The sequence below is a fragment of the Ambystoma mexicanum genome, chromosome 9 (genome assembly GCF_040938575.1).
Source record: "Ambystoma mexicanum isolate Mex_15411 chromosome 9, UKY_AmexF1_1, whole genome shotgun sequence".
Lineage (NCBI taxonomy): Eukaryota > Metazoa > Chordata > Amphibia > Caudata > Ambystomatidae > Ambystoma > Ambystoma mexicanum.
In genome coordinates, this window is record NC_090931.1 from 966,499,091 (window position 1) to 966,514,418 (window position 15,328).

At 42.0% G+C, this 15,328-nt stretch overlaps 1 protein-coding gene across 1 annotated transcript in view; it reads left to right on the plus strand.

Moving 5' to 3' along the window:
• MYO3B (myosin IIIB) overlaps positions 1–15,328 on the plus strand; it is a 3,387,754-nt gene that overhangs the window by 1,447,640 nt on the left and 1,924,786 nt on the right. The window lies entirely within an intron of this gene.

Genomic DNA, 15,328 nt, shown 5'->3' on the forward strand with positions numbered 1-15,328 from the left:
TCCCTGCAATACTAGCCCATGGAGCGAGTGCAGGGGTGGAGAAAGGACACAAAAGGGGACTGTAGATGACAACATTGTAGACGTGTGAACAATGAAAACCTTTTCATCTCGGGGTTCTATGTGACATCACAGACAACTCTGAAATTGTTTAACAGATCTTACTAAGTACACTTTCATAGTATATGTCACTGTTGTTTAAAGTTACTCATCTACAATTTCATAAAATCACATTAGTACCCTGTTCCAGAGCCTTGACTAGTAATCAAGTTCAGAATGTGGGCTTTATTCTCCAGTAGATGTCAGTGTTCTCAGGCCTGCTGGCTTCCCCCTCCCCATCCTCTGTTTTCAATTCTCCCGCTTCTGCTAAACCTTTGTGCAATTACTGTTTCCACTTAACTCTTTGGCTGTATTTTCTTCTTGTGCTGTGCCGGACCTCTATTTTTCGCCCCGTGGTCTTCCATAGAAACAGAAGAGATTTGTTTGTTTCCGAACAAACTCCCCCTTCTGTTTAGCCACCAACCATAAAACATGGTGTCAATGGTGATTGTGGGAGCCGTTACCATGATGTACCATCCTGCCACCCTTCTTGCAGTCTCTTGCAATACCACCCAGTATGGCTGCCTCCGCAGGCATTGATGAGACTTATAATAAGAAAATAGCATTACTACACTTGCAGCTGCCAAAGAAAGCATTGTTTCAATTCCACTGGTGTTTCAGTAACATACTGGGGACCAGGGAACCCTGGGTATCAGCTGGAGCCATCCATTTCATGATGCAACCTCGGATGGAGTTATTTGAGACTCCACCAGAGCATCTCTGTCCTTCAAATAGTGACAAGAGAGATCAAAAGATCAAATAATATCGGTGCCTCGTACAGGTAGCCTTGCAAGAATCCATAGTCCGGTTCATCTGCTCACACACTCGCACACTCACACACACAAGCATAAAATGAGTGACAGAAACACAAACTGATTGGCCTTCCTGGGGTCTATGAGTCCAGCATCACAGGTACACAAGGCACAAAGTCCTACATAGGTCACTGACCGGGTACCCAACAAAATCATATGTTGGACACTGAACCAAGCTCTCATGCATAGCAAGTGACCACAAACCGAGCAAAGAAAGGAGAGACCATTCTCAATGAGCCAGAAAGCTGGAATGTCAGCACAGGAAGCTGTCATCATTCTCCTGCCTGTTCTATCACAACTGACTTGCATAGTGGCTGGTCTCCAGCCTTACACAGTTATAATTAACTGGAAATGGTGAGGGGGTGTTCCCACAAGGCAAGGAAGTCGATGCTTGACATAATGGCCAATTAAGTTGAGAGAAATTCTAAACACCAACAGGCATCCACTCTGTATGCTTTTTACCCTGATCACCTTATTACCCACACTAAAAAAGGCAACAAATCTTCACTAGCTCTGTGAGGATGAGAACAGCTTTCCAGTGTGGAAACTGTGTGAGAAGAGCTGGAAGAGATGGAGAAGCAGGCAGTAAAGCAGGAGGAGAGCAAGAGCGGCAGTATAAGGACCAGGAGAGTCACCCTTGGAGCTGAGTCAGGGACCATGTGGGAGTTCACTCCATGGAGCCATACGGCCTTATTACGAGGTGGGCGGTAAGGGATTACCGGCACCGTTAAGGGCACCAGTACCAGTAATCCCTTACCGTTAAGGACAGGACCCGCAAAGGGATACCGGGGTCAATAACGCTACCGCAATTTGCGGTACCATTATTGCCGCCTCCCCCCTTCCCATTGAGCCTTATGGGGGCTCAAATGGGAATGGAGAATGGCTCTGGTGAATGGGGAATTACCGGTCCCGCCCACCTCGGAATAGACTGGTAATTACTCCATCCACCAGACCGGAGTCGGAACGATTTTGGAGGCAGCCATGGTGCTAAAAGCGCCATGGCTACCTCCAACCTCGTAATGAGGCACTAGTGTTCAAGGACCCACCTGAAGAGTACATGCTCAGGGAGGAGGGTCTGTGGAGGACCGGTGGTTGATGAGTGCCGGCAGAGAGTAGTAGAAAGGTTGCTGAAGGGAATACGTGGCATATATTTTATAAATTAAACACAAGTTAACCAAAACAATGTACTGTCCCAAAGCAACATGTGTAAGCCAGTGTTAAATACAAACAGTCCTTCTTTTGTGCAGCATGTTACACAAATTACACAGAACCTGTGATGTAATATGCACTGTCATCTCTGCAATGTGCACTTTACAGAAATTATATTTAAGCAAATGTTAAGTTAAAACAGTACTCGGTTTGCCCAACCATGCTATTCAAAAATACCGAAAGTGGCAATAAATGCGCAAGAAATCAAACTCTGCACTTTAAGATGCAATAGACATTGTACATATTGAATTGACGTAGATTACCAATTGCTGAATTCAGAGAAAACTACACCATTGCCCTGTGTTGTATGCTGCATGTCACTTTAAATGGGCAAATGTAGGTAACTACAGCTGGATCTGAAGGTCTTTGAAGCTCTCTTTACAAGACAAGGAGATTCCCAGTTCAGTTTTCATTTACATTAAAGGCCTAGCATTAAAAAGTAACTAACCCATTTAAGCTAAACTGGACACACAGAATGGGTGTACAAAAAACAGTATGGTCTTAAAATTAATATAACAAATACAGCTTTTGCATTCCATTATCCTGATTTCTGGAGTGTGGGAGTAATATAATAGATGAGGACTGACCGTAAGAAATGGATCTGTTTTTTCAGAATACAATGCATTAACGGGATTGGGTTCCAGGCAGACCTTGATAGTTTGACTTATGGCTCGGTCATAAATAACTATCTGTTTTAATGGCATGTATCCTAAATGGCCAAAGTCAGCCTTTTAAGTGAATGGTTGATTCTTGTAGAATTCTCTACAGCATAGCAATACAAAAACCAATTGCAATCAATGTATTAATTTAGCATGGCAAAAAAATGAAAACATCATATTGCTGATAACTTATCAATGATTTGTTTGATTTTAAAAAGCAAAGCAGATTTGGATTCAGAGAAGCATTCCTCATAATATACATATAAACATGATATATTAATATATGCAAGTAATTAATATGTTTATATATTTCAACAACTCTCATATGTCATGTTATTGGTACATGTAACATGTCTATAGATACTGGAATCTCGTGCAGTGTCCAAAATATATACCTCATAACAGAAATATGGATGAAAATAGATGAGTCCAAAATGGGCCAAAACTCCAGGTGGGTGGGGATAGGACCTCCCATTGACACATGGCAAAATACATTGGACCTTTCAAAATAGAGGGAGTATACATGGGTGTATCAGTATCTGAAGAGAGCTAGTGATATGACCTGTCAATGGGAAATTGTTGCATCAGAGATGCACACCGAACATATGGACTTCTTAGTGGATCAGTAGACAGAGGGACCTTGTCTGACAGGAGAAGGTTTGATATGGCATTATGCCTTAGAGGTAGCTGATGAGGATCCCCTTTAGAAGGCTTTTTCCAGAGGGGTCATATGCAGAAGCCTTGATTAAGACAGACATATATTTCCTTGGAGGGATTTTGAAAGTAGAGGTCAGACTGAGGGCAGAGCTGACTGGGTGAAGCTGCCTAGAGCTGTAGATGTCCTACCTGCCCTAGATCCTTAAATGCAAAGGGATTTATTGTGCTCACCTTTGATTTATCTTGTAGTTATAAGTCTTTTTAACAAGTTAAACTTGGATAGCAATTGAAATTCCTTTAGGGGAATTCTTTACAAGCAAGTCCACTGAATGGGAACTGGGCTGTAAGGGAAATATTGGGCCATAACTGAACAACGTATTCCAGACCTTTAACAGGGGAAACCTATTACAGGATCTGTGAAATGGTACACCATATGCACAGATTTTCAGGAGATTATTTAACTTTTGACCAGTGGAAACCAGTCTACATAAAAAGAGACATTCAGAGTAAAGATATAGCCTCAAAGTAAAATGGGAGGTTGTTATTGTGTCCGCTTTAATATCAAGAAAATTATGTTCATTTAAATTACCAGTGTCAAATTTACAAATAGCATTACACAGAAAGAAAGGACTCTGCGTTAAGTGTATTTCTGATGGCCAGCATAAACATAGTGTTGATCCAGGTCCTATCATAAAGTTATATTCTCAGGTTTGCACATCACTATAAATTTACCTAGATGGTGTGCTCTCCAAAAATAAAAGCTTCTGTTCTGAACACAAGCCGGTAGACCAAGTAGTCCAACATCACACACTGTATTTTAAATCCATGCCCACATTGAGAGTGGCATTGTTTCGAGAGTAAGAAAGGTGGCATAAAGTTAGGAGACTACCTTTGGGTTTTATTTACTATTATAAATAATAAAGCTGAAAATTCAGATCAAAAACAGCCTGATACTTGTCTCATAATTTAGGGATTGGATTGTGGTACGTGGTGTTAGATTGGTGGGCACCACACTACATGAATATGCAAATTAAATACAATTGTCTACAAGTAAGGGATGCTATTTCCCCTAACGTTTGATGCAGTTAATCAGGGTGCTGTATCCTCTTGAGTTGTGAGTAGTGTGAGGGGTCAGTACTGCAAGGTGGACAACTGTTTGAGGATTTGTCAACATATGCCATTTATCCTTAAAGAAATATTGTCAAAATACCTCACTATCCCTACTCTGCTGAGGAGCCTAACCAAAGCTAAGGGGAAACAGTCCAACACAGGATAACTGACCCTCACTCTAAACAACAAATACACAATGAAAATACATGGCAATACAACATAACATGAACAGTATTCACAGTCTCTGAATAACCTTCTAATATCCTGGGCGATTTGCCTTCCCCAGGATTCAAGGTCAATTCTCTTAGTGCTCAACCAAAGAAAGAAATGTCTCATCAGTTTGTGATGTTTCCAAGTCAATGGAAAAGTGTGTTAACCAAAGTTCTAATGATAGAAAATCTTTTCTCATTCGTGAAATATCAATTTTCCACTTCCACCAAATAGCATCAATGGTAATCCCAGCCACGATGCTTGTCACCTCTTCAAGAATACTTGCCACAGTTCAAAAGAAATGCAATATCCACAACTGTCAATGATACACACCTCTCAGTTAACAGTTAGTATTCTCTTAGTTACAGTTTTAGTATTCTATTCACAATGGTATATCTGTCAGGATGACTTCTCAGTGGTGCTGCTTCCACTTCAACAACTCACTTCTACTTGATTCACTATGAGACCAGTCACCTTTGTCTCATAGTACTCCACATTGTTTAAACTGCTACAATGTTGCATCTACTGCCGCTTAGATATACCACCAAAGCTTCAGTACTTTGGACTACTACCACAGCTTCACTGATCTGTATTTTCAGACAGTCTTCGACAAGACATCCCTCACAGTACTTCAACAGTTTCAAGTAGGCAATACACTCTTCCTTTGAATAACTCTTTTCATAACAGGCAGCCTTTTTGCCTCTCTTGTCTGTCTGCCACAATAAGAACCTGGGTTTGCTTTAAGACTCACGTCTCTTTCTCTTCCACAGTCTGTGGTCATACAGGCTGTATCAACTTCAAAATAGTCTCCACAAGTAGCCCGTTTACATTCCCGAAATGTACCTGCACCTTTCTGCCAGTTATCAGCCCACGTAGTTACACAGTAGCCTTGGTGCCACTCTCTTAGCTTCAGGTAATGCATGCACACTTCTATCTTAGGCCAATTAACTGTTATTAAATTCATAGTAGTTAGATTGCTTTTTATTTCTGAGAAAGGCTGATTTCACTAGTAATATATGGAGACTCTTGGCTTGGGCAATGCTTGTTCTCTCCTTCAATAGGTTATGCACTACAACTTCTTTTATATGAAAGGTATGCCGAGTTAAAGTAAAGAATATGATTCAGTCCTCCTTTGGGAATCACAATTAGGCACACACAACCACTCCTTGATGTAGTTTTCAAGGTTTAAAGATATCAACAATGGTATTGTCAAGATTAGGTATAAGGGTTTTCTCAGCGTTCACTCTCCTTACTAAGTGACATGCAACCACTCCTTCAAGTAGTAACCATCCTTTAAGGATTGAACTATGGGTTTTAGCAACATTAGCCTCTCACGCGAGTGAAATGACTTTCACATTATACACAAGTGCTCCATTTCCATTGTTTGGGTATTTCAGCTTCAACTAACAGTTTATACTCGCTTTGAATCTTGCGTGAGATAACAGGAAGCTGGATAATGTTTCTGGAAATGCTCACGTGAGGTTTTAGAATGCTATACTTCACTCACCGGCTTCATTGACACTTGCTGTGTGGGTTACACAGCTTCCACGCCTTCTGCCACAACTTCTACTGTTTCTTGCTTTTTAGGCACCCACACCCTTCTTCTGTAAAGGTGTCTTTGGTCCGGCCACATGTTTATGGAGCCCCTCTGACTCCTGAGACCCACGGCTTGACAACTGCTCCACACCTCGGTCTCCAGCATGTTCGCTGCACAGCAACCAAGGCAATCAGGCTCACATGGGGAAAGGCAGCTCTCCTGCATGCACTTCAGAGTTTGGGGGAACAGGACCCTCTCAGGACAAGCATGTGAAATATACTGTCTCCACGTACCTGCATCCCTCTTGTTCTCCCACTTCTGCTTGGTTTGACAGCCTCATGCCTTCTTCCTTCTGCCACTACTACAGATCGCCTTCCAGTCACAGTTCGATCTCCTTCCACTCCTTCTAATTGCCTGCACCCGAGAGGGCCCTTTATGCCTCCCAGGTTCCTTCAGTTGTGGGCTGTTAGTCTTAACTGCCTGATTACTGCTGCAGCATGCCTCATCAGCCCTCTTCCTCGTCCCAGTACTTTTGGGATTATGGGATTTGCAGTCATCTTCAATAAAGTTAGCTCTTTCAACTTCTACAGTTTGGCAAACAGCCATCAAAAGTTTGGGATTAAAGGGAAAGGCAAAAAGGGGGGGTTTCCCAGTCTTCTCAGTCTGTCTCCCCATGCGATCCTCCCACAGTACACCACCCCCAGGGACGGGTTCAAGAAGCCTTTCCCTGGCCACATGAGGAGGATCCATACCAGGTTTCTGGGAGGAATTATCACTGATTCATCACAGTAGTGAATGGCAGCCATATCCCCAGGACTAGCAACACTATAAAGATAGGTTGTGGTTCAGTATATGGTGACAAGGAGCAGGCAACCAGCACTACCCACAGACCCTAGAGCTAATACCGAGTTAGGAGGGGAGAAAATTCTATCCAACAGGCAGTTATCCCCCTCAAAATGGGGATAACTGCCTGTGGTGCCCCGGGCAGGACAGGAAACGCAAGCAGGCCCCTAGGGCAGGTGGGGGATCTATGCACCTGGCCAACCCAGATTCCTGATGACATGAGGGTCCAATGACTGCTAACAGCCCATCCATCATTCCAGGAGGTGGCGTGTGGAACGCACAGACACCAAACCATGCCGAGGTCTCAGACAATTGGACCCAAAAAAGACTCAAAGAATTGTACAGATAAACTATAACTCTCTGAGGTAGGTGGCTTTTGCTTAATTGTTGCCGCCAGAGCACAGCATTAACACAAACAAATGACACTGTTTCTGCTGAAGAAATGGTGACATCCGAGTCCTTGAAAATCAGGACTGTGAGCCTCATTTTTAAGCATATTTTCCATGGGAACTTTTGTCCAACATTTTTAAAGCGTGACATTTTTGAGAGAACAACTTTCAAATTTTTTTTGCAAAAGATCATATGCTGTATGTCAGTTTATTTTTCCAACTAAAGAGATTCATCAGGTTCTAAATGTATTTCATATTTCAATAACTGTAATGTTGCTTGCATCAGAGCGAGCATGAGAGCAAGTCTTAAAGGATAAAATGATGAGTGCATATCTTAGGAGGAATAAAGTACATCTAACTGTGCATTGCAAGGATATTGGAAGTCATATCTGAGTTCTGTGACCATAAAAAGGAACTGAGCCTTCGGCTTGGCTCCCTTATTTTGTCAATGAACTCCTTGATGACTTGAAATATCCTCAAAATGCCAGTAACACAAATAATAATATAAAGTGTTCTTATGCCATCTGGTGCCACATGCCTCCTGATTGTAACTGTTGTAATAACACCTATTATTACCCAATTTGATGGTGCTCAATTTCTGAACCTTAAAAGGATGATAGGCTAAGTAGAACCTGCAAGGATTCAATCTTGCGGCATGCTAGCTGGCCTCATGTCAGAGGGAAGGACTTTACGAATTAGTTGCACCCAAGTCCTATTGGTAGATTTTCTCATATATCTAAATCATGGAAGAACTGAGATTATCATGCATGTTAGATAGCTGCACATTTCAGGATTAACTGGGATACATCAGTGGCAAACTTCCCAATAGGTCACTGAACATAGCACATGAGCATGTTAGAGTTAGGTTTGAGGCATCTCTCAGCCTAAGCAAAATACAAAGGAAGGTGAAATTGGTGTTGTGTTCTTCACATTTCAAGCAGCCCTTCTTCTGAACCTGAAGTTCTTTGCTCCCATAGCCCTTTACCTGATAGCTCATGGTAATGTCTGAGTTTCCACACCGCCCTTTTTCCTCATGTGCCAACTCGCAGATGCTTGTTTTGTTACTCATGGGGTACAATATATTTATAAGAGAGCGAGAGAACGAGAACCTGTCTGCAAATGGCCTAGGCTAGGAGTGTAGGGTTGCAAGTTGTTTTGCCTTGTAACTTCTACTCCTCCTTCCCCCAACTAACCTTCCCTCCCCTAAGATCTCCTACCACTTTACATTATACACACACACACAAACACCTGACAGACAGCTACCACAGGCTTAACAATAGCACATCAACACCATGATGAGGTATCATCATATATCATTGATCAAAACATTGACACATGTGCAATCACAGAAACCTGGAACCATGAGGCAGCTGGAGCTACATTGGCCTTGGCTATCCCAGACGGCTATAGTATGATTCAACAATATAGGACCACAGGAAAAGTTGACGGGTAGTGTTTATCTATACATCCAGCTTAGATATATGGGAAGGAGAACCTATACTAAGTGAGGAATTAAGATTAAACACATTAGAATGAGGGCAAATTCAGAAACTACAATACATTTGGTTCTGGTATATAGACCCCCACCCTATGCCAGATTTTGATAACCAATTAGATACCATCTTATTGCCCCTACTAAAAATGAATACCAAACTTTTAGTCCTTGGAGATCTAAATTTATGGTTGAGGAAGACAAATGATCCCATGGCAAAAAAGCTAGAAAAATCCTTGAAGGATCTAGGCTTCACCCAATATGTACAGGCCCCTACGCATGAGAAGGGAAAGACGCTGGTTTGGATAGCGGCACATAATGCACAAACCAATGATGTCTGTATTTGCCCATGTGCATGGTCAGATCACTTTTTCATGCAATTTATGCTGATCACGGATAAACCTATCAAATGAAAAGCGAAAGGAAATCCACTGAGGCTAGAAACCTAAATAAAGTCCACATACAGCAATGGAACCATGGTTAACTCCACTTTCGGGAAAAATGATGACGTTAAATATCTTAGATGAAATGACCGATATATACAACCAAACAATGCGGGATGTTACAAGCTCACTAGCCCCATTGAAACTTAAACAAGTGGTTGAAAGGAAAAATAACTCATGGTTCTCAGCTGATCTGCAAAAACTAAAGTCTACTAAACAAAAATACTTTAACGCATGGAAGTTAACACAAAAGGCATGTGATATAGAGGGGTTTCAAACTACAACAAAAAATTCAGACAAGCTATTATTTTTTTAATGATAGAATTATTAACACACAATCACGCCAAAGAGAACTTTTTAAAGTGCTAAAGGAGCTGGAACAACCTTGTAAAATTAATACAAACAGCATCGATAAAAATGATGAATGGTGCAATGAGATACAAACCGCCATGAATAAAACATTTGATACCATAGGGGAAAGGATTGAAGTTAACAATGAAGTCCACCCTCCTAAAGATAGAAATCAAATTGAACAACAGTTAATAAGGCATGAATATCAGTTTAACTTTAAACCAGTTAGAAAAAATGAATTAATGGAAATGATTGCCAAACTTAAACCTACAAACTGTAAAGGGGACACATGTCCAGCTATGATAATAAAATAATGCTCACCACAACTGATAGGTGCCCTTGCACATTCCTGATGACCTAAAAAATTGGTTGATCACCCGGCTAATTAAAAAAACCTCGATTATGCCCAAATACTGCATTAAACTACCATCCCATTTCAAATACTCAATTTCTATTAAAAACCTTAGATCATGTTGCTTACATACAAATGGCAACATTGCTGAAGGAAGGGGACATATTGAATACATGGCAATCAGGCTTTACGCAGGGACACAGCACAGAAACAGCCCTATTAGATTTAAAATCACGAATCCTACGACATATGGATAAAGGGCGGGCAAGCAGCGACTCTGATGCTGTTGGACCTGTCTGCCACTTTCGATCTGGTGGATCACAACAAACTGATCACCAATTGAGGGCGGTAGCAGGTTTCTCAGAAAATGCAGCAAAGTGGGTGGAATCATTTCTAAATAAACAAACCTGTGGAGATGCAAAAGCAACCCCCACAATATTGAAATGTGGAGTACCACAGGGTGCATGTTTATCACCCTTCTTTTATAATGTATTCACTGTACCATTTTCTGATCTGTTAGAGGAAAATAATATAGGCTTTACAAACTTTGCAGATGATACCCAATGTATCATTCCCATGACAGGTCAACACGAAGAGGATCAAAAAAGACTACATAAAACCTATGAGAATATTAACTGCTGGATGATGGAAAATGGGTTAACACCTAACAAAGAAAAGACCAAGCTGATGGTGATAGGTACAAGATACAAAATTGACAAACTGGCCGATGACTACAAACACTTCAAGATAGCAGGGCATACCATAGAAACACAAAAGAAAGTGAAAACACTGGGAGTAATTCTGGATCAAAATTTGAACATGAAAGCACATGTAAACAGTATTATGTCTTCTACAGCCTACCACATCAAATTACTAAAACAACTGAGACCTTTTATTTCCCAAACAAACTGCGAAACAATTGCCAGGGCAATTGTTGACGCTAACATTTATTATTGTGGTGCTCTGTTGATAGGAACAGCTAAAAATGAAATGGCACGCTTACAGACTCTCCAAAATACAATGGTTAGAAGAGATCCTGTCACAAAGGCTAGACAAGGATTGCACTGGCTCCCGGTTGTGTCGAGAATCCAGTTTAGGCTGCTTACTATTACCCACAAATGCCTTAGAGGGGAGGGGCCTATGTACCTTAATGAAGCACGGCAAAGAAGGAAAAATACCAGAACGCTCAGGTCGAATACACTAAACCAGTTAGAATTCCCAAAATGTAACCTCGCTCAGGTCCAAAATGGTGCTTTTTTCATGGCAGCCCCCAGGGCATGGAATAACATCCCGCCTCACCTCACCTCAGAGAGACTGACTTCCTGGAATTATTTAAGAAAGGAGTCAAAACTCTATTGTTTAAATAAACAAACGTACTGGCTGCAACTTGGATATCCTAGGATGAGCCCTGTCTGTTTTTTTGTGCACCCTCACGTCTCTGGGTTTTATGGTGTGCCATATAAATATAATAAAGTAAAGTAAACACTATCCATGCCAAAATTAAGCTCCCCCTTTTGCCCTATCACACTGTCCCACATCAGTGGCTAACCAGACCCAAAGCTCTGTAGTCTACTAGATCATGGGCTCTTTCCTATGGATAGACGTGGAGGAGAAGAAGAGCTGCATGGCCACCCTTGAGACCTCTGCACAGTGCAATGGATCCCGAGGAAAGCGGGCGTCTACCGGCTGGAGTGCAACGGGACAGTGTGGGAGATGCTTGGCTGCTACACCAGCCTCACCCTGGTGGTCTCTGGTGCCTACGGCGTGGGACAGACATCTGCTTCCACGAGGGCAGTGGAGTGACTTGATCAGTGTGGTGGGAGGGCTTCCATTTATCTGAGTCAGGATGCCCAGCGATGGGAGACTGATACGGGAGCTTGAAGCAGAAGCACCTCTCAGCTAAGGTGTGCTGCAACAGCGCTGCTGAGTCAAGGGATCATTCCTTGTGCACGTAGCACTGCACCCCATAGCACACAGCTGAGCCGCACAAAAAAAACCTTCATCCAGCTGTCACATAGTCTCTACTGCATGCATGTGAATTGCATGTGAAGTATAGCAGAGCCTGTAACTGTACACAAATGGCCTAGAGGTTCATTCATTTGTCATTCCCACACCTTCCTCTTTTAGCGCTGTGTCCCATAGCCCCATAGCCTTACAGCTGAGTGCCTTGAAGGAAAAGCTGTCATAACGTGTTCGCTTCTTCCGTATCTACTCTTCACTTTCCGTTCAGTGCCTAAACTGCCATTTCTGTTGCATACTTTGCAATGGTCGAAGTGTTCGGGAGCCTTTGTGAGCGGTGCTCCTGTACTTTTTTTAAATTAAGTTTTACTGTTGCTTGTTTCGTTTTAAAGTAAAAGTGCAGGAAGAAGTTGAAACTTGCACTTTGGTGCACTGCACTGAACGTTCTCTTAAACAGCAGGTGCATGTGTTTGGGGGTTTGTATAGTGCGTGGAAGAGGGCGTGGCAATGGGGTTTGTGGGGAGCGGGGGCAGGCCAGCGGGAAACATAGTTCCACTACTTCTTTTTGTACACTTCGGCCACCGATGCTTTGCATCATTCTTCTGTCTAATCTTTTCAGACCATGGTCTGCCGAAGGACCACACTTTCCACAGCGCTTAAACACCAATCCATGTGGCAGGAGCTGCTATACAAATATAAGCTAACGTAACATGTTTCTTTAATAATACATCCTATTGTGCAATAATGGAATGCACATAGGCCTTGCAGTTTCTTATTGAAATTGGGCTGTGAACCCATTCCTCAATAGTGATGAGAAAATGACTACTCGTGCTTGCTGTAACATCTTGCTGCAACAGGATGGTGACTACACAACGCTCCCTGCACAACTCCAGCTCAGAGCTTGCACCCTCCTCCCCCAGCAGACAAACACATCAAACAAATCTAGTGCATCTAGAGAAGTAGGCCGAAAGAAATGATGCATACACTGCAGAAAAAGATACATTAAAGTGGATGCGAAAAGAGACGCAACATGCAGAAAACAGGGACAGGACAAAAAAGATCACAATGAGAGGCAGGGCCCTGACGAGGTAGCAATAGGGAGGTGAATGAAAGTCCTTGAAAAAGATGCAACGAGAGAGGGCAAAGTGATGGAAAAAAGAGATGCAGAAAAGGAGAGGAACATGAGTTAAATGAAAAAGGAAACTGCATAAAAAGTGGGAACATTAGAGACAAGGAATTTGGGTATGGGTTCTGAGGACCATGAAAAATACTGAATAAAATACCACCAGCTTATTAAAACGGATACTACAAGTCATTTGCCAGTTCTATAACCTTAGAGAGGCACTCGCCCTGCAGCCCCTGCCTATAAGGTCACGCGACTCCGCGGGCAACATCCTTGTGGCATACCGTGCAGTCTGAGGCACGCTATCCCATAGTAGTATTCTTGTGATTACGTCACTTTAGAATTATGTTTCAAAAGCCACACAGTCTAGGCGCATTAAATAGAACTTGTGTTCCCTTTAGACAACCCTAAGACCCCTTAATTTCATCAGGCACGTAGTAATGAGTCGCCGCATTCACGCATATGTGCAATGCTTCACATCTGGGTTATTTGCATCCATTTAGTGTGTGCAGGCGAGATCATTCAGTATTAAAATTAAACCATTCTATAAGCTAAGAAATGTGCTTACTCTATTGCAGCTCGCAGGTGCATGTGGTCCATTGCCGTTCGATATTGTAGTGTATATTGGATACTGTATATAACTGATGAATCACGTGATATTTGAGCAATGTTTGACTGATTACAGATTTAAATGATTTTTTGAAACTGATAACCTACTAATGGATTTTACTGCATTATTTCTAATAGCAATTATATTTTTAAGTGATCTTTTTTATTTTCGTTTTTTTCTACGATGTGTACTCTTTGATGACACGTGTCGCCGAAATAAAGATGAAATGAAATATTATAACACCATGCAGATTTTGCTGTGAGAGTAGCCCAATAACTCACTGTTCTCATCTTAGTGAATGCGATTAATCAGGACTCTGGGGTTCAGTGGCATTGTAATATTAGAGTATTTATCACATAGTTAGGGAAGATTAGCAATTTATGATAGGCGCGGTTGAAAGCCGGATCAATAAGGATATAAATGTTTTCTGCGCAATAGGATTCCTATTATGCACATGATAATTGACCAGCGCGTCATACGTTAAATCAATCATTTCATTATCTGATGCCGCTGGAGACAAGACTCGGAAGCGTGTTATTCATCAACGCGTGGGCGGTTCCATCCGTTGTATTTGAATACTCCAAGCGTAGTAGCAGGAATGTATACTTCTGACCCCGCTGGAGGAATCGGCTATGCATTATGCATTTGCAATTTCATAGAACGTGGATCTTATCCTGGAGAAGGTCTGGATTTACATACCTTGAGTGCGTGATTCAGAGGTGTATGGAACAGGCATATGGCAGGTCGCTTCAGCTTTGTGCTCCAAGCTAGCAGATCTTGGGGGGTCCACCTCTCTTTTACATTGAACACAGCTTCACTTACCAAGACAGCCCCCTTCAATATTCTGACACGTTCCCAACGAACTTCAAGGCACCCACTGAATAATTCTAAAGGTGAAACCCCCTTTTCTCCTTGGTATAATATAAAAGAATGTACCCACATCAGGCAGATGTGAGGATTATGTATATTGTAGCTCTCCTTGGAGCTCTAGGCAGCACTATGAATATGCCCCCAAGCTTTGTTCTAAAAAGAAGTACTCTGGGAGTAACAGTACTCTTAAAACCCACAGTTGCATGTATTTTGTTCTATACATAGTATAACAGTTTCATGATTCATTAGTTGGACAAGACTGAATCCAAAAAAGCATTAATGCAAAGTGCCAAGAACATTGAGGAAGAGGATGGAATTGATTGACGTGCTAGCGGCCTTTTCAAATAATGTGAATGCATTGCAGCACTTTGGAATGCTTGCTACATGGGATAAAGTACCCCACGGTACATTAGTAGGATATCACAAGTCACTGAGGAGTTCTGTGACCAAATGGAGGAACAACACCGAAGGCAGAGTTTCTTTATAAGGTCACAGAACTCCGTGGTGACCTGCAAGATTTACATAATGTGGGTTTTATTATATTCCTATAATACGAGCCCACACAATATCACCCCTTCACTACCTGCACTCTTGCTTAATCAGAGA